Source organism: Solanum tuberosum, unplaced genomic scaffold (genome assembly GCF_000226075.1).
Source record: "Solanum tuberosum cultivar DM 1-3 516 R44 unplaced genomic scaffold, SolTub_3.0 scf00286, whole genome shotgun sequence".
Taxonomy (NCBI): domain Eukaryota; kingdom Viridiplantae; phylum Streptophyta; class Magnoliopsida; order Solanales; family Solanaceae; genus Solanum; species Solanum tuberosum.
In genome coordinates, this window is record NW_006239210.1 from 469,368 (window position 1) to 496,087 (window position 26,720).

Below are 26,720 nucleotides of genomic sequence, written 5' to 3' on the forward strand. Positions count from 1 at the left end.
CCAAGCATTTCCACCCTTTTCTACTTCTACAATTGTTCTCATTTTTCTTCTTACATAGTGCATTAAGGATTTCTTTTTGGATCAAATATAATTATGGTAACAATAAAAAGGGATTCGGCTCGATCATGTGGTTCACAAGAAAATTATAGGCTAAAAGGCTCAAAAGGGTTAACTAGTTATATAATATCTAAAAAAGCTAAAATTTACCAGACAAATCAAAGAAAGACTATTTTCATCTCCTAAATAAGGCAACACTTTTTATTTCGCTTCAATAACATGTAGGGCAAGTTCTAGACTAAGATGCAAAACATGGAATAAACAAATTCTCACCACACATGGCACAAGTATCAATTAAAATAAATCAATTCCACTTCTAAGAGAGATAGGATCATAAAAATCTATAAAATAAAATAAGCTATATACAAAGTCACAACCAGGAGCTTAGGTGTCAAAGTGTCTACAATTTCCTTATCAATCAAGCATTCACAAAAGGGTCCTTTCTTTTCTTTAAAAAAAAATTAAAAGAAAACTTATTTCTAAAAAAAATAAAAGACACTCGATTAAAAGGGACTATCCTCAAGAAAAGAACTGATAATAAAAGCCAAGGAGTGCATCGTAAAAAAATGAAAAGACTCAATAAAACAACAAAAACTAGGAATTCATTCCTCCACCCCACACTTAAAAAGATGCTATGTCCCGAAAGCATCCAATAAAATTTAAAACAAGGGTTAGAAAAACTCTTTGAGCCCCTTAGTCCTAGCTAGTAGCATGTTCTCTTAATTTTTATCAAGGGTCGTCACCTCACACTTAAGCTAAAACATGCTCCTTTGCTTCAAATTTTTGGGTACTCAGACTTCCCCTAATCTGTAAACACAAGACCAAAAGAAAAAAAGTGATACTAATAAAATAAAAATAAAAGAAAATAACAAGTTACACTACTAATTGGGTTGCCTCCCAATAAGTCCTTAATTTAACGTCGTGACACGACACAGACACCTTAGTTACTCATACGTCACTAAGATCCCATTCCTCTATCACTTCATTGATACACTCAGATTTCCCGAAGTAGATTTTTATCCTCTGACCGTTCACCTTGAACCTCGTCCCTTCCTTGTTCTCGAGCTCAACCGCTCCTTATGGAAATACTTGAGTTACTTTGAATGGCCCGGTCCACTTAGACTTGAGCCTGCAGGAAATAAGTGCAACCTTGAGTTAAATAAGAGCACCTAATCACCGACAATAGATTCTCGCTTATCAATCTTCTGATCATGGTACTTCTTCATTTTCTCCTTGTACAAGGCTGAACTTTCATATGCTTTTAGGCAAAACTCATCAATCTCATATATGTCATCAATAGTATCACTGTCAAAATTCATCGTTATCGCTCCTAGTGCATTGACACCTAACCTCTCCTTAATAGACACTTCAGAATCTCGCTCCATAATATGATTTACCACCACTACCGACATAAGATCACTTTCCTGCTTCATAGAACTATGGATGTTAAAAGCCACCTCCTCATTATTTAATCGGAACTTCATCTACCCTCTCTCCATATCGACCAAGGTACACCTTGTAGCAAGAAACGATCTCCCTAAGATGATGGGAACCTCAAAATCATTCAACTAAAATTTCCCTTTTAGCATGTTTTCATGGTTTTTTATGCATGGCTGTCATACTTAGTGCATTTTTGTACTAACCCATGCTTTTCCTACATTTTCCCCAAGTATTGGGTCCGGTTCTCAAGGTGATCATCGTTGTGGCTAAAGCTTGGATTTGCTTATTCTCCTAGTTTGTTGGTGATTACGCATGAATTGAGGACGGATGTTATATAATTGTAGTTCTTTTCTTGTATTTCCTTTTCGGACTATGTTGTATGGGTTGTGATCCTATTTCATTCAAGTATTGTAATAGATGGCTATATTGAGACAAGTCTAGACTTCTGCTTTCCTTTATGAAAATTTTGGACTTGAAATGCGTTTTTACTCTTTATTATTCTATGCTTATGTTATAATATGCTAGATGGCATACATGGTGCCTTTCAGGGTTCTATGTGCCTTGTTACATCTAGGGGGTAGCCGTCGGTCATGAAAAACTTGGTAATCAGAGCACGAGGTTTAGAAATATTCTAGGATGGTTTGGCATAAGCCACGTCTAGTAGAGCCTTGTTCATAAGTGTGAAGCGCGCTACATTTATGAATGAGAGGCTAAAAGATGATTAGGAAACTACACTTCTTTCTTTACTCTTAAATCGTCGCATAAAGTTAAACCCTATAAAGTCCCTCTCCTAATCCTTCTCTTGTGTCTTCAGGATATGAATACATGAAGGCCTAATGCTAGAAGGATGGAGGATGATAATGTGAATCAATGAGCTCCTCCTCAAGCTAATCAAGCTTCAATTTATCCTTTGGCTATGTCGAATTTGGAGGTTAGGTCACCTTTTAAAATGTTGGCCCAAGATTTGACGACTCAAGCTCAAGATACGATGGCTCACGCCAATAAAAGTGTTGTGACTCATGTGAATCCTAATGTGAATTCGGTGGCTTTAAGAGTGAGGGATCTTGCAAGAATGAATCCCCCGAGTTTCATGGATCCAAAGTGGAAGAGTATCCTCAAGAATTTGTGGAAGAGGTTTATAAAGTACTTGCTATAATGGGGGTGTTTTCGGTAGAGAAAATGGAGTTTGCCACTTACCCATTGACAGGCATTTCTCAAGTATGGTATACTCAATGGAAGAACAATAGGCCGGTAGGAGCGGGTCCCATAGAGTGGGAAATGTTTAAATCAGAGTTTCTTGATAGGTTCTTTCCCCGAGAGTTGAGGGAAGCTAAGGTGGAAGAGTTCATTAAACTTCGTCAAGGAAGTATGAGCGTGAAAGAATATGTACTAAAGCTCACTCAATTGTCCAAGTATGCTCCAAATTTTGTGGCGGATTCGAGGGATGAGATGAGTAGATTTTGGACGGGTGTGTTCGACTTGGTAAGAAAAGAATGTCGTATGGCAATGACCCATCATGATATGGATAACTCACATCTTATGGTGTATGCCTAACAAATGTAGGAAGAAAAACTGAAGGAAAAGAATAGGGAGGTGTTGTAACACCCCGGAAATTCTATGACCTAAGTTAGAGACTCACCTTATGAATAATGACTTAAAAATAGTAAAAATGATGTTTCTAAACCTAAATCTATGCAATTGAATTGGTTTGGAAGAGTAAAATTCTAAACGTCAAGAAACGACCCCGACGTCCGGAAACTAGAGAAGAATGTGTTCTAGTGTGTCCTTAGGTTTTGGGCAGGTTTGGGTGTGTCGTATGATGGTATAATCTTGTAAACAGGTTTAAATTAGGCAAATATATGTTTATAGGATTAAAACGTTCGAATACGACTCCCCGGGGCCCACCCTAAGGGACCCTGAGAAGGACCCCAACCTTCGCCAAGCAAGCTGCCAAGGCAGCTTGCAAATTGCACTTGGTGGGAATAGATCCGCGTCGCGGACTAGCTCCCCCAAGGAGAAAAAGGTTAGTTCATGACTCGGTCGTGTCACCGACTCTACTGTCTAGAAATTTAAATCCAAATATCTTCAGGGAACAGCTCCGCGTCGCTGACTTGTTCAGTGACGAAAATGCAAAAATTCAGAAATCGATTTTTACTTCATTAAAGAGTCCATTTAAGTGAGGGGTATTTAGGGTACTTTAGGGGACGTGTATATAATGATTTTTAAGTCAATTTACCTCACTTTTATCACTCAAACACAAAACTCCAAAGATCTAAACCTAAAGTTCCTTTTTCTCTCTACTCTCTCTCTCTACTCAAGAACTCCATTGAAGAAGATTAGAGCTTCAAGATGAAGACCAACTCTCCAAGGTTTCAACTCAGATTTTCGTGGTTAATTTGTCAATACGGTATGGTTTCTTATCACTCTTGGGATTCCTTTCCCCAAGAGGCCCCTTCAAGATGAATTTCAGAATCTCCAATTTCTAGGTTTTAATCCAAAAACGCGGGTCTTCTTTGTAAAGTGAAATTGATGTTATAAACTGACTTTTATTGATGTTATATGAATAATTATGGATGAATTTATGTTGTATTGGTGGTTTCTTGAAGAATTCCGCATGAGACCGATATTTCTTCTTCTTTTCCTAATTCTAACCCTAGTTTGTGTTGGATATTGATTAAAGGGTATGAATTGAATGTGATGTTATGTAATTCATGTTTTTATTGATGATTCTACCCTAGGTTATGTATAATTTCTATGAAATTAGGGTTGAGTCTTTGAATGAAGCCTTGAAGGCTATGAAGGGGAATATGTCAATTGCTTATATTGATGTTGATCTACTTCATGAATTTACCTTGTATTATGTATTGGTTATGAATTAATTGGTAATTGAAGTATGGAAGTCCCAAGAGGGGCAAGAAGGTATGAAGGTTGGTTCTTCTTTGAACTCAAGTACGAAAGGTGAATTACATAGATTGAAATGATGTTATACCTAATGTGTTGTTGTGGTGTTGATGACTTAGTTTCCTCATCCTTTACCCTCTACACTTGAATTAGCTATGAAGTATGTATGTATGTTATGGTATGATTGCTATATGATTGAAAGGTAGTCCTCATGATTATAGTGTAATGTAAAGTGAAAAGTTTACTCACTTGCTAAGTGTTTCTAAAGTGAAAGGATTGTTACTCACTTATGAACACATATGAGCTATTATAGTAAGATGTCTACATAAGAGTATAATAAAGGCTAATGTGAACTTATGTGATGACAAAAGATGATTACCAAAGGGAATTAGATGCTTAGCACCGAAAGGGCATGTAAATGAGATGGGGTTCTCACATTTAGTAAGTTCGGCTCCCCACATCAGTTTTCTCATGTTTAGCAAGTCCAGATTACCCATGGTATGTGTTGTTTCATGAGATGGAAACACCACGTTTAGTAAGTTAGGGTTTCTAGAAGCAATCTCCTTGACCCTTAATTATGTGCCCACATAGGATTCTAGCTTAGTGGATCCACCTAGATAGCTATGTACGAATGGTTGCACCTTAGGCAAGTGTTAATCCTCTCTTTTCGATGTGGGAGTAGAACACCAGATTCCATATAGCTCTCATGGTCTATGTCGGTTAGTGTAATATTTCCCTAATGTAAAAGTAAATGAAGGTATGAAAGGTGTGAACTCTTACTAGGGCTTTCTTAAGGGTTTCTACATAGTGTAAGGGAAGGTATGCGACTTCTCTTGCACTTTGCACTTGTGATCCTAAGAGATGGTTGTAGTAATGTTCTCTTATGATGATGATGATTATGACTTATGTATGTTGAAGCTATGTTATGTATGATCATTATGAATATGGTAAGTTATGATGAGACATGATCTTATGAATGTATGCATGAAGTAGGTTACTTAATGTGATACTTGGCTTTGGATAGGTTATGGGGTTCTATTCTTTGCATTGCACTAGTATTGCTTGGGTTGTCTACATGTTGGGATGATATTATGTTAGATTGGACTATGATGTTTACTTTGTGTGCATATTGGATTTACTTGGTAAAAAGCATGTTTTGACTAAATGTCCTTTTATGCATGTTTCAATGGTTTTCATGCATAGTAGCCATACTTAGTACCTATGTTGTACCAACCCATATATTTTCCCTTTTCTCCAAACATTTAGGTTCGAGGCAGTGAGGATTCAAGCTTACTTCTCAAGACACTTGGAGTCGCTTCCCCAAGTTGGTGAGTCCTTAAGTCCGAGGACAAGACCCTATGATCTAGCTTCTATGTTTTGTTCTTTGCTTATGTTGAAAGACATTGTTGTACTTTTTTATTTCAAGACTTCTTATTGATGTAAGGGCTAAGTCCCATTTTCGATACTTCTCTGTCTAGATGGTACATTGTGGCGAAGGTAGATTATGTTTTTCATATATGAAGTGAAGTTGAAGTTCCATAGTAAAAGTTTTAAATTCTCCGTGATTTTATTCTATGATACATGCTATGACGAATGCTAATGGCTTGTATAAGACCTCTTCGAGGTCGAATACGCCGCTAATGACTAAGGGGTGCTCTCGGGTCGTTACAAACTTGGTATCAGAGCCAAGTTGAGTATAATGTAGGATTTATATCACAAGATACCACGTCGAGTAGAGTCTTGTTCATGGGTGTGAAGCGTGCCACAGGTATGAATGAGAGGCTACGAGATGCTTAGGAACTTTCACTCTTTTGTTATTCCATAGTCGTGCCTAAGAGTCTTAACTCTATTTAGTCCTTTCGTTCTAATCCTTCTCTTGTGCTTATAGACGATGAATACAAGAAGGAACAATGCAAAGAGGGCCGGTGAGGAGAATGTGAATGAGGCGGTTCTCCGTCAAACTGCTCAATACCCTCAAGTTCGTATTGAAGAAGGGGCTATGTCTAATATCGAGATAAGGTTGGCTATTCATAATTTGACTCAAGTGTTGGCCACTCAAGTTGCTAGGGATGCTAGGGTGCAAGTGAACCCCAATGCAAGCTCTACCGCTTCTAGGATAGGGGATTTCACAAGGATGAATCCCCTACTTTCTTAGGCTCCAAAGTGGAAGAAGATCCAGAAGGGTTCATTGATGAAATGTTTAAGGTTCTAGAGGCTATGTGTGTGTCTTCTCAAGAAAAGGCGGAGTTAGTCGCCTATCAACTCAAAGATGTGGCACAAGTGTGGTATGAACAATGGAAGGATGGGAGACCTATTAGAGAGGGTCCGATAAGTTGGGCTACATTCAAGACGGTTTTTCTTGATAGATTTTTCCCCTTGGAACTAACGGAGAGGAAAATGCAAGAATTCATCAACCTCCGTCAAAGAGGTATGAGTGTGAAGGAGTATGGCCTCATGTTCACTCAATTGTCCAAGCATGCTCCTTCTTTGGTGTTGGACTCTAGAGCTACAATGAACAAATTTGTTATGGGGGTATCCAATCTTGTGGTGAATGAATGTAGGTCGGCTATGCTAATCCCAAGCATGGACATTTTTCATCTTATGGTTCATGCCGAAAAAATTAAGGAGAAAAAGCTTAGGCAAGTTGGTAGAGAATTGAAAAGGTCAAGGGCCGATGAAGGAAATTCTTCTAAGGTTAGGTTTGAAATCCAAGATAAGGCAAAGTTCAAAAAAAGGTTTTCCAACCAAGGTCCTCCTAAAACTCCAAGGGTCAACAAAGGTAAAGTGTCTACGCCCAAGCCTCAAGAGGCAAGAGGTGGTGGTCCTTATGTTGAGAAGCCTATTTGTACAAAGTGTGGTCGAAAACATGAAGGAAAGTGCGTAGTTGGCACGGATAATTGCTATGGTTGTGGTAAGAGCGGCCACATGAGGAGGGACTGCCCTATGATTAAGGCTCAATGAAGGGAAAATGCTCAAGCACAGGCAAGTGGCCCAAATCCCGATGCTCCTAAGAAGAATCAATTTTATGCTCTCCAATCCCGAGGTGATCAAAAGAGCTCTCCAGATGTTGTGACCGGTATGGTACAAGTATTTTCAATTAATGTTTATGCATTGTTGGATACCGGTGCCACTTTGTCTTTTGTAACCCCTTTAGTGGCTATGAATGTTTGATATGTTTCTCGATGTCTTAGATAAACCCTTTTTGGTTTCTACCCGGGTGGGTGATTCCATAGTTGCTAAAAGAGTTTATAGGGGTTGTCCCATATCATTGCTCAATAGAGTCACTTTGGTTGATTTGGTGGAACTTGATATGTTAGACTTTGATGTTATATTGGGGATGGATTGGTTTCATGCTTCTTTTGCGTCCTTAGATTATAGGACCAGAATTGTGAAGTTTCAATTTCCTAATGAACCCATTTTAGAATGGAAGGGAGGAAATTCCGTTCCTAGGGGAAGGATCATTTCATGTTCGAAAGTTTGTAAGTTGATTTCTAAGGATTGTCTCTATCATATTGTGAGGGTCAAGGATCTTGAGTCCAAGATTCCTCCTTTGGAGTCGGTCCCCGTAGTGAAGGATTTTCCAGAAGTCTTTCCCGATGACTTAGCCGGAATTCCTCCTGAACAAGAAATAGATTTCGGCATAGATTTATTGCCGGATACACAACCCATTTCAATCCCTCCTTACCGGATGTCCCCGGCGGAGTTGAAAGAATTAAAAGCTCAACTCAAAGATTTGTTGGATAAGGGTTTCATCAAACCTAGTATATCTCCTTGGGGTGCACTAGTGTTATTTTTGAAGAAGAAGGATGGATCTCTTCGGATGTGTATTGATTATCGACAATTAAATAAGGTGACAATTAAGAACAAGTATCCACTCCCTAGGATTGATGACTTATTTGATCAACTTCAAGGACCGAGTTGCTTTTAAAAAATTGATTTGAGGTCGGATTATCACCAACTTAGGGTGAGAGGTGTTGATGTTCCGAAAACAGCCTTCCGAACAAGATATGGTCATTTTGAGTTCTTAGTGATGTCCTTTGGTCTTACAAATCCCCCGGCGGCTTTCATGGACCTTATGAATCGTGTGTTTAGAAATTATCTAGACTCATTTGTTATTGTCTTTATTGATGACATCTTGATATACTCTAAAAGTGAGGATGATCACATGAATCATTTGAGGATAGTATTGCAAGTCCTCAAAGATCACCAACTCTATGCTAAGTTTAGCAAGTGAGAGTTTTGGCTAAGATCGGTTGCTTTCCTTGGTCACATTGTTTCTAGTGACGGTATAGAAGTTGATCCAAAGAAAACCGATGCGGTCAAAAGTTGGCCTAGACCTTTGAATCCTTCCGACATCCGAAGCTTTTTGGGTTTGGCCTGTTATTACCGGAGGTTTGTTGAGGGATTTTCATCTATTGCATCTCCATTAACGGCCTTAACTCAAAAGAAGTCCAAGTTCGAATGGTCGGAATCTTTTGAAAAGAGCTTCCAATTGTTGAAAGATAAGCTTACCTCCGCTCCGGTTTTGACCTTACCGGAGGGCACCGAAGGGTTTGTAATATATTGTGACGCTTTTCGAGTGGGTTTGGGTTGTGTCCTCATGCAGCATGGTAAGGTTATAGCTTATGCTTCGAGACAACTCAAGGTGCATGAGAAGAATTATCCAACTCATGACCTTGAGCTAGTGGCCGTAGTCTTTGCTGTAAAGATTTGGAGACACTCTCTCTATGGGGTACATGTGGATGTGTTTACCAACCACAAGAGTCTTCAATATGTTTTTAGCCAAAAAGAATTTAATCTCCGACAAATGAGGTGGTTGGAACTCCTGAAAGATTATGATATGAGTGTCTTTTACCACCCCGAAAAAGTAGATATGGTTGCGGATGCTTTGAGTCGTGTATCTATGGGTAGTGTGTCACATGTGGAAGAAGAGAAAAGAGAGTTAGCCCGTGATGTACATAGGCTAGCCCGGTTGGGTGTCCGACTTGAAGATTCCCCAAAAGGAGGTGTCATTGTCCATCATAATTCCGAGTCATCGGTTGTTGTTGACGTCAAGTCTAAGCAACATCTTGACCCTATTTTGATGGAACTAAATGAGTCGGTTCTCAACAATGCAATAGAAACTTTCTCTCAAGGAGAAGATGGGGTGCTTAGGCACCAAAGGAGATTATGTGTGCCAAATGTGGATGGCCTAAGAGAGACAATCTTAGAGAAGGCCCATGGGTCCCGATACTCCATCCATCTGGGAGCCACCAAAATGTATCGTGACCTACGTGAGATTTATTGGTGGAACGGAATGAAAAGAGACATAAAAATTTTGTGGCTAGGTGCTCAAATTGCCAACAAGTCAAAGTCGAGCACCAAGGACCGAGAGGTCTAACTCAAGATATTGATATCCCCATTGGAAGTGTGAAGAGGTCAATATGGACTTTGTGGTAGGTTTACCTCGAACCCGTAGGCAACATGACTCCATTTTGGTCATTGTGGATAGATTGAATAAATCATCCCATTTTCTTCCCGTCAAGGTTTTTTATTCGGCGGAAGATTATGCTAAGTTGTACATTAAGGAGATTCTGAAATTGTATGGGCCCCCGTTGTTGATTATTTCGGATAGAGGTGCCCAATTTACTTCCCATTTTTGGAGGTCTTTCCAAAGTGGGCTTGGTACTGAAGTGAAACTTAGTACCACATTTCACCCTCAAACGGATGGTCTAGCGGAACGCACCCTCCAAACTCCAGAGGAGATGTTGAGAGCGTGTGTCATTGACTTCAAAGGTAATTGGGATGACCACCTACCTTTGATAGAATTTTCCTACAACAATAACTACCACTCGAGTATTGCTATGGCACCCTTTAAAGAACTTTATGGTAGAAGGTGTTGATCTCCAGTTGGGTGGTTCTAGGTAGGTGAATTTGCTCTTCTTGGTCCCGAGGTAGTCTATGAGGCTACGGAAAAAGTTCGATTTATAAGGGATAGGTTGAAAATGGCTCATAGTCAGCAAAAGTCTTGTGCCAATAATAGAAAGAGGGATCTTGAATTTGAAGTAGGTGATTGGGTCTACTTGAAGATCTCACCCATGAAAGGGGTGATGAGGTTTGGTAAGAAGGGGAAGTTTAGCCCCCGGTATGTTGGGCCTTATGAGATCTTGAAGCGTGTCGGAAAGGTCGCTTATGAGTTGAAATTGCCCATCGAATTTGCCCCGGTTCACCCGGTGTTCCACATTTTTATGTTAAAGAAGTGTATAGGTGACCCGGTGTCCATTCTCCCTCTAGAAGGTTTAGGGGTGAATGAGAACTTTTCTTATGAAGATGTTCTGATCGAAATCTTAGATCGTCAAGTTAAGAAGTTGAGGAATAAATAGGTGTCCCCCGTAAAAGTCCTATGGAGAAACCACCTAGTTGAAACATGGGAGGCCGAGGTCGACATGAAGTCCCGCTACCCTTCATCTTTTTCCTCCTACTCCTAGCCAAAGTTGAGGTTAGTAGTCTCTCTTAATTTTGTATAAATTGAAAATCATGTGTGTTGATGATTATGACATGATTTCCTTGTACGTGCATATTTTTGTGAAAATTTATGCTTAAAGTTGTATTTTGAGCTTTCATGAATTTTGTTTCTCTTGATTGAAAATTTCACCCATAGATGTTGTGTGATGTTGTCTTCGTGAGAGTTTTAATGAGTATGCTTGATGTTGTCTTGTGAAAAAGTGTCTTGTTGATTGCTTAATATATATGTTTATGCTCATTGAATATGGAGAAGGTAGTTCCTCCTATACTTATGTGAAGTAAAGAGTTTTGAGCATAGTGATGTTGTGGATTAAATTCCTATATGACATGATGATATGATGTTTATGATATGACTGGTTGTTCTGCTGCTAGTTTGAGTCATTGTCTCCCTAGAAAGAAGTCCAAGTGACATTCGGGGACGAATGTTCCTAAGGGGGGGATATTGTAACACCCCGGAAATTCTATAACTTAAGTTAGAGCCTCAACTTATGAATAATGACTTAAAAATAGTAAAGATGATGTTGCTAAACCTAAATTTATGCAATTGGCTTAGTTTGGAAGAGTAAAAGTCTAAACGTCAAGAAACGACCCCGACGTCCGGAAACTGGGGAAGAATGTGTTCTAGTGTGTCCTTAGGTTTTGGGCAGGTTTGGGTGTGTCGTATGATGGTATAATCTTGTCAAAAGGTTTAAATTAGGTAATTATATGTTTATAGGGTCAAAACGTTCGAATACGACCCCCCGTGGCATAACCTAAGGGACCCCGAGGAGGACTCCAACCTTGGCCAAGCAAGCTGCCAAGGCAACTTGCAAATTGCACTTGGTGGGAATAGCTCCGCGTCGTGGACTAGCTCCCCCAAGGAGCAAAAAGTTAGTTCACGATGCGGTCGTGTCGCAGACTCTACTGTCTCGAAATTTAAATCCAAATATCTTCAGGGAACAGCTCCGCGTCGCGGACTTGTTCCGCGACCAAAATGCAGAAATCGATTTTTACTTCCTTAAAGAGTCCAACTAAGTGAGGGGTATTTAGGGTACTTTAGGGGACATGTATATAATTATTTTTAAGTCAATTTATCTCACTTTTTTCTCTCAAACACAATATCCCAAAGATCTAAACCTAAAGTTCCTCCTTCTCTCTACTCTCTCTCTCCCAAGAACTCCATTGAAGAAGATTGGAGCTTCAAGATGAAGACCAACTCTCCAAGGTTTCAACTCGGATTTTCGTGGTTAATTCGTCAATAAGGTATGGTTGCTTATCACTCTTGGGATTCCTTTCCCCAAGAGGCTCCTTCAAGATGAATTTCAAAATCTCCAATTTCTAGGTTTCAATCCAAAAACGTGGGTCTTCTTTCTGAAGTGAAATTCATGTTATAAACTGACTTTGATTGGTTTTATATGTATAATCATGGATGAATTTATGTTGTATTGGTGGTTTCTTGAAGAATTCCCCATGAGACCCATGTTTCTCCTTCTTTTCCTAATTCTAACCCTAGTTTGTGTTGGATATTGATTGAAGGGTATGAATTGAATGTGATGTTATGTAATTCATGTTTGTATTATGATTCTACCCTAGGTTATGTATAATTTCTATGAAAATTAAGGTTGAGTCTTTGAATGAAGCCTTGAAGGCTATGAAGGGAATATGTCAATTGCTTATACTGATGTTGATCTATTTCACGAATTACCTTGTATTATGTATTGGTTATGATTTAATTGGTAATTGAAGTATGGATGTCCCAAGAGGGGAAAGAAGGTATGAAGGTTGGTTCTTCTTTGAACTCAAGTACAAAAAGTGAATTACTTAGACTGTAATGATGCTATACCTAATGTGTTGTTGTGGTGTTGATGACTTAGTTTCTTCATCCTTAACCATCTACACTTGAATTAGCTATGAAGTATGTATGTATGTTATGGTAGTCCTCATGATTATAGTGTAATGTAAAGTGAAAGGTTTACTCACTTGCTAAGTATTTTTAAAGTGAAAGGATTGTTACTCACTTATGAACACATATGAGCAGCTATTATGGTAAGATGTCTACATAAGAGTCTAGTAAAGGCTAATGTGAATTTATGTGATGACTAAAGATGATTACAAAAGGGAATTAGATGCTTAGCACCGAAAGGGCATGTAAATGAGATGGGGGTGTCACGTTTAGTAAATCCGGCTCCCCACATGGGATTCCTCATGTTTAGCAAGTCCGAATTACCCACGGTACGTGTTGTCTCATGAGATGGAAACACCTACGTGTAGTAAGTTAGGATTTCTAGAAGTAATCTCCTTGACCCTTAACTATGTGCCCACATAGGACTCTAGCTTAGTGGATCCCCCTGGATAGCTATGTACCAATGGTTACACATTAGGCAAGTGCTAACCCTCTATTTTCGGTGTGGGAGTAGAACACTGGATTCCATGTAGCTCTCATGGTCTATGTCGGCTAATGCAATATTTCCCTAATGTAAAAGTACATGAAGGTATGAGAGGTGTTAACTCTTACTAGGGCTTTCTTAAGGGTTTCTACATAGTGTAAGGGAGGGTATGGGACTTCTCTTGCACATTGCACTTGTGGGATCCTAAGAGTTGGTTGTAGTAGTGTTCTCTTATGATTATGATGATTATGACTTATGTATGTTGAAGCTATGTTATGTATGATCATTATGAATATGGTATGTTATGATTAGATATGATCTTATGAATGTATGCATGAAGTAGGTTGCTTAATGTGATACTTGGCTTTAGATAGGGTTATGGGGTTCTATTCTTTGCATTGCACTAGTATTGTTGGGGTTGTCTACATGTTGGGATGATATTATGTTGGATTGGACTATGGTGCTTAGTTTGTGTGCATATTGGGTTTTTACTTGGTAAAAAGCATGTTTTGACTAAATGTCCTTTTATGCATGTTTTAATTGTTTTTACGCATAGTAGCCATAATTTGTACGTGTGTTGTACTAACCCATCATTTCTCCCTTTTCCCCAAACATTTACGTTCGGGCCGTTGAGGATTCAAGCTTACTTCTCAAGACACTTGGAGTCGCTTCCCCAAGTTGGTGAGTCGTCAAGTCCAAGGACAAGACCCTATGATCTAGCTTCTATGTTTAGTTCTTTGCTTATGTTGAAAGACATTGTTGTACTTTCCTATTTCAAGACTTCTTATTGATGTAAGGTCTATGTCCAATTTTCGATACTTCTATGTCTAGATGGTACATTGTGACGAAGTTAGATTCTATTTTTCATATATGATCTGAAGTTGAACTTCCAAAATAAAAGTTTTAAATTTTTCGTGATTTTATTCTATGATACATGCTATGACGAATGCTAAGGGCTTGTATAAGACCTGTTCGAGGTCGAATATGCTAGTAATGACTAGGGGGTGGTCTCGGGTCGTTACAGGTGTAATGAGAAAGGATCGGTGATGGGAACTTATCCAATACTAGGTCCGATGGACAACGTCAACCAAGGCTCAAACAAAGGTTATCCGTCCAAGGTTCCTTTAGTTCTCCCCCAAGGGTCAACAAGGATAGGGTGTCTACCCCTAAACCTTAAGGAGGTAATAGTGGTGGTTCTTATGTGGCTAGGCCAAATTATGCAAAGTTTGGAAGAAAGCATGAGGGTAAGTGCCTAGCTGGCACAAACCGTTGCTATGGTTGTGGAAAGAGTGGTCATAAGATGAGAGATTGTCTGATGCTCATGTCCAAGTGGAGATAAGGCAAACAAGCTCCCCCATGCGGTTCAAACTCCAATGCCCCAAAGTAAAACCGCTTTTATGCGCTCCAATCCCGAGGTGACCAAAAGAGCTCCCCGAATGTGGTGACCGGTATGTTAAAAGTCTTTCTTATTGATGATTATGCCTTATTAGATCCCGGTGCTACTTTGTTCTTTGTGACACCTTATGTGGCCCTGAAGTTCGGTGTGCTCTCCGAAGTGTGATTAGAACCTTTTTGGGTCTCTATCCCAGTTAGTGATTCTGTGGTGGCTAAGAGGATTTATAGAAGATGTCCCGTTTTCTTGTCCCATAGAGTTACTCTTGTTGATTTGGTAGAGCTTGACATGTTAGACTTTGATGTGATTCTTGGTATTGATTGGTTGCATGCATGTTAGGCCTCTATCAATTGTAGAAGTCGGGTGGTTAGATTCCAATTTCTGAATGAGCCTATCTTAACGGAAGGAGGGAAATTCTATGCTTAGAGGTCAATTTTTGTCATACATTAAAGCTAGGAAGATGATCTCCAAAAGGTGTATTTACCATTTTGTTAGGGTGAGGGATTTGGATTCCAGAACCCCTTCTCTTGAGTTGATCCCGGTAGTCAATCAGTTCCCGGAAGTTCTCCCCGATGATTAGCCCGATATTCCTCCCGAGTGGGAAATTGATTTTGGTATTGAACTTTTACCGGATAAGCAACCTATCTCTATTCCTCCTTATAGAATGGCTCCGGAGGAGTTAAAAAAGTTGAAAGAGAAATTAAAGGATTTGCTAGATAAGGATTTTTTCCGACCGAGTATCTCTCGATGGGGTGCTCTGGTGTTATTTGTTAGAATGAAGGATGGATCTCTTAGAATGTGCATTGATTATCGTCAAATGAATAAAGTGACCATCAAGAACAAATATCCTCTTCTGAGAATTGATGACTTGTTTGACCAATTTCAAGGGGCTAGTTATTTTTCTTAAATTGATCTTCATTCGGGTCATCACCAATTGAGGGTGAGAGGGATTGATATTCCCAAGACGGCTTTCCGAACTCGATATGGTCATTATGAATTCCTAGTAATGTCGTCTGGGTTGACTAATGCTCCGGCGGCGTTTATGGATTTGATGTAGAAAGTGTTTAGGCAATACCTAGACATGTTTGTGATTTTGTTTATCGATGATATTTTGATCTATTCAAGGAGTGAGAATGAACATGTGGACCATTTGAGGACTGTGTTACAAGTTCTTAACAACCAACAACTTTTTTCAAAGTTCAGCAAATGTGAATTTTGGTTAAGGTACGTAGCTTTCCTTGGTCATATTGTGTCAAGCAATGGTATTTAGGTAGATCCTAAGAAGATGGATGCGGTCAAGAGTTGGCCGAGACCTCTAGTTCCTTCTGACATTAGAAGCTTTTTGGGTTTTTTTGGTTACTAAAGAAGGTTTGTTGAGGGATTTTCTTCCATTGCTTCTCTTTTGACGGCTTTCACCCACAAAAAAGCTAAGTTTGTGTGGTAGGAAGCTTGTGAGAAAAGTTTCCAAGAATTGAAAGATAGACTTACTTCCGCTCCAGTGTTGACCTTATCGGAAGGTCTAGAGTGGGGTTGGGATGTGTGCCCATGCAAAACGGTAAGGTGATCACCTATGATTCAAGGCAACTTAAAGTCCATGAGAAGAATTATCTTACCCATGACCTTGACTTAGCAGCTTATGTGTTTGCCTTGAAAATATGGAGGCATTATTTGTATGGGGTCCATATGGATGTTTTTACCGATCACAAGAGTCTTCAATATGTGTTTAAGTTAAAAGAACTTGACTCTTCGTCAACAAAGGTGGTTAGAATTATTGAAGGATTATGATATGAGTGTCCTTTATCACCCTGGAAAAGCTAACGTGGTAGTGGATGCTCTTAGTAGATTATCGATGGGTAGTGTGGTGCATGTAGAGGATGAAAAGAAAAAAAATAGTTTGTGATTTGCATAGGTTGGCTCGGCTAGGTTTTCAACTACTGGATTTCACCAAGGGTGGTGTCATGGTCCATAATTGTTCCTAATATTCCTTTGTGATAGATGTGAAGTCTATGTAAGATCTTTATCCTATATTGGATGAATTGAAAGAGTTGGTACTTAAGAAGTCCGTTGAGGCTTTCTCCCAAGGGGGAGATTGGGTGCTTAGGTACAAGGTCGATTATGTGTTCCGAATGTTGATGGTTTGAGGGAACAAATTTTTGAAGAAGCTCATAGTTCTCATTATTCTATTCATCTGGGAGCCACCAAGAAGTACTATGATCTACGGGAAGTCTATTGGTGGAATGGTATGAAGAAAGATATTGCGTGATTTTAAGCCAAATTTCCTAATTGTCAACAAGTTAAGGTTGAGCATAAAAGGCTGGGAGGCTTATCGAAATATATAAGTATTCCTACTTGGAAGTGGGAAGATGTGAATATGAACTTTATTGTCGGTTTGCCCCGCACCCGGAGACAACATGAATCTATATGGGTCATTATAGATTGGATGACAAAATCAGCCCACTTTATTACCGTCAAGGTTTCTTTTTCAGCAGAAGACTATGCTAAGTTGTATATAATGGAAATAGTGAAATTGCATGGAGTTCCACTATCTGTTATTTCTGATCAGGGTACTCAATTTACTTCTCACTTTTGGAAGTCATTCCAAAAGGGGCTTGGTACTAGGTTAAGCTTAGCACGTCTTTTCATCCCAAACCGATGGGCAAGCGGAGGGTACTATCCAAACATTCGAAGATATGTTGAGGGCATGTGTCATAGACTTCAAGGGTAATTAGGATGCCCAATTGCCATTAATAGAGTTTGCCTACAATAATAGCTATCACTCAAGTATCAGTATTGATCCTTTTTAAGCCTTGTATGGAAGGAGATGTAGATCTCTTGTTGGTTGGTTTGAGGTGGGTGAAGTTGCTATGATAGGTCCCGAGTTAGTTTATGAAGCCATTGAGAAAGTTTGGCTTATAAGATAGAGGCTGAAGATGGCTCAAAGTACACAAAAGTCTTATGCTGATGTGAGAAGAAGGGATCTAGAATTTGAAGTTAATGATTGGATCTATTTGAAAATCTCACCCATGAAGGGTGTGATGAGATTTGGCAAGGAAAGGAAACTTAGTCCCTGGTACGTAGGCCCGTATGAATTTTTGAAACGTATTGGGAAGGTTACCTATGAGTTGGATTTGCTAAACGAGTTGGCCCCGGTTCATCCAATATTTCATGTTTCTATGCTTAAGAAGTGTATTGGAGATCCGACATCAATTATTCCACTAGAATGGTTGGAAGTTGACGAAAGTCTTTCATATGAAGAGGTTCCGGTAGAGATCCTAGACCGGCAGGTAAAGAGATTGAGAAATAAGGAAATAGCTTCCATGAAGGTTTATTGAGAAATCATTTAGTTGATGGTGCTACTTGGGAGGCCGAAGCCGATATGAAGTCCCGATATCATCATCTCTTTCCTTTTAATCCTATTCAAGCTTGAGGTAAGTATTTCATCTTGCATTTTCGTGTTTTGGGAGTCATGTATGTTTCATGTGTTTTTCCATGATTTCCTTATTTTATGCATGTTATTCAGAAGTTCATATTTAGTAAGAAAATGAGTTTATATGATTGATTTTCCTCATGTTGTTGTGCATTGAGTATGAGTTGCCTATTGACTTCATGAGATGAATTATTGAACATGCTTTATATGCTTTTGAGAGTAATTGCATATTGGCTCCATGATATTGTGTTGAGCATGCTTTCAGTTAGAGAAGGTAGTTCCTCCTATGAATATGACAAATGTTGAGTTTCATGCATAATGGGTTGTTAGATGTAGTTCCTACTTCCTTGTGTTTCATTGATTATGTTTGAGATGGAGTTGAAGTTTCCTCCTTTAAATTATGCATTATTTTGATGTTTCATGCATAATGGGCTTCTAGTCTTGAGTCTTTACTTCCGTAAGGATCTAGATCGTCATTCGAAGACGAATTTTCCCAAGGGGGAGATATTGTAACACTCCGGAAACTAGTAGGATAAACTAGAGCTTAGCATGAGGGTAAGAGTCATATATGTAACTCCCCGTACTTAAAAATAAAGGGGTTTCATGCTAGAACATCAAGGTACGACCCCTAAGGACCAACCATGGGTCCTTGAGGAAAACCCTAGAAAAATGCCTGGGCAGTGACCAACGAAGGGGGATCTACACCCCGTTGGTCCACCCATGTCCCGTAGGTGAGGGGTCGTAGGTCATGTTCCAGAAATAGGCCACAGACACCCACCCACGGTTCACCAGCACGCCATATGGGTCCATCCACGGACCGAGGTCGTGGGGTCATAGGTACAACCTGTAAACTGTTTTGAGGAATTAGTTAGGGGAACTTTGGGGTTTTCCGATTTTAATTAATATTAAGTGACGTCGTTTTGTTCTAATTTAGACAAACTATATATTGATTTTAGAACCCTAAATTTCGTCATCCTCCTCATTATTCCTATATCCCAAAACAAAACCAACTTTTCCCCAAATATTCTCTCTCTAGAACTTCAAGGAAGAAGAAGAATGAAGTTGGAGCTAGGGTTCATGGAGCAAGGTTCTACTCAAATTAATTGGATTTCATTTCTAAGGTATGGAAGTTCTTCATCTGTGGATATAATCATTCATGGAGCCCCTTCAAAACCCCAATTTCTAAGATAGAAATTCCCCAAAATCTGGGGTTTTACTCCAAGTAATGGATTCCTTTAAGAAATGATTCTAATGATTGAATTAATTTATATTATGATTCTATTGATGATTTATTATGTTTTCTATGTTGAAGTCCCCAAGAATCCATGAAATCCCCGTATTCCCAATTTATGACCTTGTGATGTGGGTGAATTGATTAACGAAGGATATTATGAGATTATACTTTGTAACATTTATGAAATTTGTAGACTAAACTACAGTCTAACATAAAACTAGTAGGCTAAGTTAGAGCTTGACGTTAGGGTAAGAGCATTGAAAGTACCTCCCCGTACCTTAAAATTCATGTTTTAGTGTTAGAACGTCAATGCCTAAACACCAAGGACCAACCATGGGTCCTTGAAGAAAAGACCCAAAAACTGACCTGGGCAGTGACCCACGAGGGAAACCTATGCCCCGTAGGTCCACCCACACCCCGTAGGTGGGGTCGTAGTTCAAGCACCTCAAAAACAGGCTGCAGACCTGTAACTAGTTGGAAAATGATAGGTTGAACTAGAGCCTTAACGTTTTGGTTAATGTTAGTTCAGGTTGTTGCTTATGCTGTTTTAGAACCTAGATGGAGCAATGTAGAAGCCTAGGGTGCAAGCAAGGGGCCTAGACTATCAAGATAGGGTGAATGAAGCCTTTTTCCTTGAAGGGCTGATTGATCCCCCAAAGGGTTGGGCGAGTCACCCTTGTGATCGCCTAGTGGCTGCCCCATTTGGCCAAGATGCTAGACCAAAGGGCGAGCTAAGTCCAAGCTTGCCAACCAGCTTGGCGTGCCTCCCATTGATCCCTCTGGATTGCCTAGTGGACTGCCCAATTTGGGAGCTCACTGGAAAATTGGGCGAGCCAAGGGTGCACTTGGCGAGTCGTCTAGTGCCCTTGGAGAACCAAGAGGGGAAACTGGGCGATGTAAGTCGTGAAGGAGTTGAATTTTTAAAGTTGGAAATTTAAAGATCTCTGAGTCCTCTTTCCAAGGCCACCGAGTTTGCCCAATTCCGATCTCGGAGTGAAAAGTTATACCCGAAATAGTGAAGCAGTGTCATGCTAGAAAAATGGGCGAGCCAAGGGGTGCTAAGGGCAAGCTTAGACCGGCTTGGTGCAAATTTTAAGTTTAAACTTTGTGGGTCGTTAGTTCCTTTCCAAAGTTAAGTCCTTATTATTATTTTCCTTTCCTAACAACTATAAGACCTTTTTATGACCAAAATCCTTTCATTTAAGTCACTCCAAATAGAATAAAAAAGAAACCCACCTCCTCTCAAATATTTCTCTCACTAGAAATCCTCCATTAGAGAAGAAGAAGAAGGGAGCCATTGAAGATAGGGTTTGGTGATTTTAAGGTGGTTCTTCCTCAAATTGCTTGGGGATTCTTAGTAAAGGTATGGTGATCCTTCATCTAGGGTTAGCTTTCAACCTAGAGTAAATTTTAAAGAAGTTTTTAATGTTTTCAAGGTTCATGAAAAATCAAGGGTTTTTACTCAATCTCATGGGTTCCTTCTTCAAACGATTTCACATGGTTTCTAATGTCATAAAATGATTGTATTGATGTTTAATTGATGATTTATGATGAAAATATTCTATGAACCCATGATTTCTCTAAATTCCTAAATTGTGCCTTATGAAGTGGGTTGTTGATTATGAATGAATGTTGATGGATTTATGCCTAGATTGATTTGGATTATTGATTTGTATCATCATCTATGTCTAACTATAATGAATTGAGGATTGGTGATTGTGGCCTTGAAAGGGCAAGTTTGACCTAATTACTTGTTGTAATGGAATGATGCTTAAATTGTTGATCCACTTGAAAGGTGGAGGTGTTTACTTACTCTGAATATTGTGATCATGGCCTTGAAGGAATATTGTGAGGAATTGAAGTATTATCATAATATTGTAATGTGAATGTATAATGTGAAGGATATACATTTGATTTCAATGATAGAATGATGATCTTGTATAGAATGGGAATGTGTTGTGATTGAAAACATATTCTCACTAAGCACTCATGAATGATGATGATGGAATGTAAAGGGTTCTATAATGTAATGTTGTGTATCTTGAATTGGTAGGCTAAGGCATCATTTTCTTGTATTGAGGAATGTGATCATGAATGAAGTATCATAACTTGGTTGGCTTAGGCATCTTTTTCTTGTATAATGAATGTGTGTTGACTTGATGAATATGAATAGATAGGCTATGACATTTCTTTCATATATGAGTAATGAACGTGTCTTGACTCTATGAATATGAATCGATAGGCCAATGACATTTATTTTTATAAATGAATGAGCTATGAGGCTTGTATAAGTCCCCTTCGGGGTCGAGTAAGCCATGTTACGACTAGGGGGTGCTCTCGGGTCGTGATAAACATGGTATCAGAGCACAAGATTTTGGAATTGTCTTAGGATGTGTAAAACCACATCTAGTAGAGTCTTGTTCATAATGTGAAGCACACGAATTTATGAATAGAGGCTATTGGGTGTTAAGAAAGTTTCACTTCTTTATTCTTCAAGTCGTGCCATAGAGTTTAACTCTATAACGTCTTTCCCTTATCCTTATGTGATGGTCTTTAGAGTGTGACCACTTGAAAGAAGTATGTTAGATGGGTTGAGGGAGAGAAAAGGTTGGTTGTGATACCAACTATGGCTATGTGACTTGCTAGATGTGAGATGGAAGATTGTGATGCTGACTTTTGTGTGAATAGGTTGTTTTATGGTTATGTGTTATTTTGGTAGAAGTTTATGATGAGTTTTGAGGTATGTGGAAAGAATTGAATCTTAAAAGAGTTGGTATAGGCTTAATCCCAACTAGGGGATAATTTTCCTAGATTGTAAGGTCTTTGACTGTCCTTGATCTTCATGAGATAGGCTTGATTGATGTTCTCACCTTAAGAGGTGTAGTGAGTTTGGGGAGTTTAAACCAGGTGTGGTAGACTCATATGAGACCTTGAGTGATGTGGTAAGGTTGGTTTTGATCAAGAGTTGCTGAATGAGGACCTTCCTAGTTTAAAAGTACTGGTATGTTGATAGTTTCTTGTAAGTTGTGGATGTCTTGATTAAGGTTCCCTTGTGGTGTTCATATTGACCTTAGTTGGGTTTACTCCTAAGTGGGGGATAGTATGAGGAGTAGTAAGGTTGTTGAGAGTTTCGATAACCTTACCTTTTTCTTTATGTGTCTATTCAAGCCTAAGACGAAGAGTTCCATTTTGGCTTGTTTCATGTTTCTGGAGTCCTGTGTGACATTGTGTTTTCATGTTCTCCTTATTTTATGCATGTCCTAGTTGGATTCTTGTTTAGTTGAGAAAATGAGTTTTCTTGATTTATTGTTCCTCATATTGATATGCATTTAGTTTTAGTTGCTTATATGCTTCATGAGGTTAAATGTTGAACATGCGTAAATGTGATTTATTGAAAGGATGCATAATGTACTTTTATGAGCAAATTGCTCAAATGTGCTTAATGATGTTGTAATGAGCATGATGTGAGTTGGAGAAGGAAGTTCCTACAACAAAATGAGAAATGTTGTTGCTTCGAAGAATAATGAGTTTGTAGATGTAGTTCCTACTTTCTTGTGTATGCATTGAGCTTATTGATGTGGAGTTGATGTTTCCTCCTAAGATTATGCATATATATTGATGTGTCATGATTTTTGGGCTGCTAGACTCAAGTACTTTTCCCTTAATGTGTTTAAAGTGTCATTCGAGGACGAATGTTCCTAAATGGGGGATAATGTAACGACTCGGAAAATGATAGGTTGAACTAGAGCCTTAACATATGGGTTAGTATGACTTTAGGTTGTTGCCTATGCTGTTTTAGAACCTAGATGGAGCATGGTAGAAGCCTAGGGTGCAAGTAAGGGGCCTAGACTAGCAAGATAGCGTGAAGGAAGCCTTGTTCCTTGAAGGTCTGTTTGGCCATGGGGATGTTTGATCACACAAAGGGTTGGGGGAGTCTCCCTTGGGCCCTTGTGATCGCCTAGTTGCTGCCCCAGTTGGCTAAGTTGCTGGACCAAAGGGAGAGTAAAGTCCAAGCTCGCCAACCTGCTTTGCGTGCCACCCATTGACCCCTCTTGATAGCCTAGTGGACTGCCCCATTTGGGAACTCAATGGAAAATTGGGCGAGCCAAGGGTGCACTTGGCAAGTCGCCTAGTGCCCTTGGCGATCCAAGAGGGGAAAAGGGGCGAGGTAAGTCGTGAAGGATGTGAAATTTTAAAGTTGGAACTTTAAAGGTCTCTGAGTCCATTTTCCAACTCCACCAAGTTTCCCCAATTCCGATCTCGAGCTAAAAAGTTAATCCCGAAGTAGTGAAGCACTGTCAGGATGGAAAAATGGACGAGCCAAGGGTCATTAGGCGAGTAGCCTAGTACCCTTGGCGAGCCAAGGGGTGCAAAAGGCGAACTTAGATGGGTTTTGTGCAAACTTTTAAGTTTAAACTTTGTGGGTCCTTAGTTCCTATCCAAAGTTAAGTCATTATTATTCTTTTCCTTTCCTAACAAGTATAAGACCTTTTTATGAACTAAATCCTTTCATTTAAGTCACTCCAAATAGAATAAAAAGGAAACCCACCTCCTCTCAAATATTTCTCTCACTTGAAATCCTCCATTAGAGAAGAAGAAGAAGGGAGCCATTGAAGATACAGTTTGGTAATTTTAAGGTGGTTCTTCCTCAAATTGCCTAGGGATTCTTAGCAAAGGTATGGTAATCCTTCATCTAGGGTTAGCTTTCACCGTAGAGTCAATTTTAAAGATGTTTTTAAAGTTTTCAAGGTTCATGAAAAACCAAGGGTTTTACTCAATCTCATGGGTTCCTTCTTCAAACGATTTCAAATGGTTTCTAATGTCATAAAATGACTATATTGATGTTTGATTGATGATTTATGATGAAAATATTCTATGAACTCATGATTTCTCTAAATTCCTAAATTGTGCCGTATGAAGTGGGTTGTTGATTATGAATGAATGTTGATGGATTTATGCCTAGATTGATTTAGATTATTGATTTGTATCATCATCTATGTCTAACTATAATGAATTGTTGATGAATTAAGGATTGGTGATTATGGCCGTGAAAGGGCAAGTTTGACCTAATTACTTGTTGTAATAGAATGATGCTTAAATTGTTGATCCACTTGAAAGGTGAAGCTGTTTACTTACTTTGAATACTGTGATCATGGCCTTGAAAGCATATTGTGAGGAATTGAAGTATTATCATAATATTGTAATGTGAATGTATAATGTGAAGGATATACATGTGATTTCAATGATATAATGATGATCTTGTATAGAATGCGAATGTGTTGTGATTGAAAACATATTCTCACTTAACACTCATGAATGATGATGATGGAATGTAAAGGGTTCTATAATGTAATGTTGAATATCCTGAATTGGTAGGTTAAGGCATCATTTTCTTGTATTGAGGAATGTGATCATGAATGAAGTATCTTAACATGGTAGGCTTAGGCATCTTTTTCTTGTATAATGAATGTGTGTTGACTTGATGAATTTGAATCGATAGGCTATGATATTTCTTTCATATATGAGTAATGAGCGTGTCTTGACTTGATGAATATGAATCGATAAGCCAATGACATTCCTTTCATAAATGAATGTGCTATGAGGCTTGTTTAAGACCCCTTCGGGGTCGAGTACGCCATGTTATGACTAGGGGTGCTCTCGGGTCATGACAAACATGGTATCAGAGCACAATATTTTAGAATTGTCTTAGGATGTCTCAAACCACATCTAGTAGAGTCTTGTTCATAATGTTGAAACATGCAACATTATGAATAAGAGGCTATTGGGTGTTAAGAAAGTTTCACTTCTTTATTCTTCAAGTCGTGCCATAGAGTTTAACTCTATAATGTCTTTTCCTTATTCCTTCTGTGATGGTCCTTAGAGTGTGACCACTTGAAAGGAGTATGTTAGATGGGTTGAGGGATAGAAAAGGTTGGTTGTGTTGCCAACTATGGCTATGTGACTTGCTAGATGTGAGATGGAAGATTGTGATGCTGACTTTAGTGTGAATGGGTTGTTTTATGGTTATGTGTGATTTTGGTAGAAGGTTATGATGAGTTTTGAGGTATGTTGAAAGAATTGAAAGAACTGAATCTTAAAAGAGTTGGTATAGGCTTACTCCCAAGTGGGGGATAATGTTCCTTGATTGTAAGGTCTTTGACTTTCCTTGATCTTCATAAGATAGGATTGATTGATGTTCTCACCTTAAGAGGTGTAGTTATTTTGAGTAGTTTAGACCCGGTGTGGTAGACTCATATGAGACCTTGAGTGATGTGGTAAGATTGGTTTTGAGCAAGAGTTGCTTAATGAGGACCTTCCTAGTTTAAAAGTAATGATATGTTGATGGTTCCTTGTAAGTTGTGGATGTCTTGATTAAGGTTCCCTTGTAATGTTCATGTTGACCTTAGTTGGGTTTACTCCTAAGTGGGGGATAGTATGAGGATTAGTAAGGTTGTTGAGAGTTCCGATATCCTTACCTCTTTCTTTACGTGCCTATTCAAGCCTAAGACGAAAGTTCCATTTTGGCTTATTCATGCTTTTGGAGTCCTGTGTGACATTGTGTTTTCATGTTCTCCTTATTTTATGCATGTCCTAGTTGGATTCTTGTTTAGTTGAGAAATTGAGTTTTCATGATTTATTGTTCCTCATGTTGATATGCATTTAGTTTTAGTTGCTTATATGCTTCATGAGGTCAAATGTTGAACATGCGTAAATATGATTTATTGAAAGGATGCATAATGTGGTTTTATGAGAAAATTGCTCAAATGTGCTTAATGATGTTGTAATGAGCATGATGTGAGTTGGAGAAGAAGTTCCTACAACAAAATGAGAAATGTTGTTGCTTCGAAGAATAATGAGTTTGTAGATGTAGTTCCTACTTTCTTGTGTATGCATTGAGCTTATTGGTGTGGAGTTGATGTTTCCTCCTAAGATTATGCATATATATTGATGTGTCATGATTTTTGGGCTGCTAGACTCGAGTACTTTTCCCTTAATGTGTTTAAAGTGTCATTCGAGGACGAATGTTCCTAAATGGGGGATAATGTAACGACTCAGAAAATGATAGGTTGAACTAGAGCCTTAACATATGGGTTAGTATGACTTTAGGTTGTTGCCTATGCTGTTTTAGAACCTAGATGGAGCATGGTAGAAGCCTAGGGTGCAAGTAAGGGGCCTAGACTAGCAAGATAGCGTGAAGGAAGCCTTGTTCCTTGAAGGTCTGTTTGGCCATGGGGATGTTTGATCACCCAAAGGGTTGGTCGCCTAGTGGCTGCCTCATTTGGCCAAGATGCTAGACCAAAGGGAGAGTAAAGTCCAAGCTCGCCAACCAGCTTTGCGTGCCGCCCATTGACCCCTCTTAATCGCCTAGTGGACTGCCCAATTTGGGAGCTCAATGGA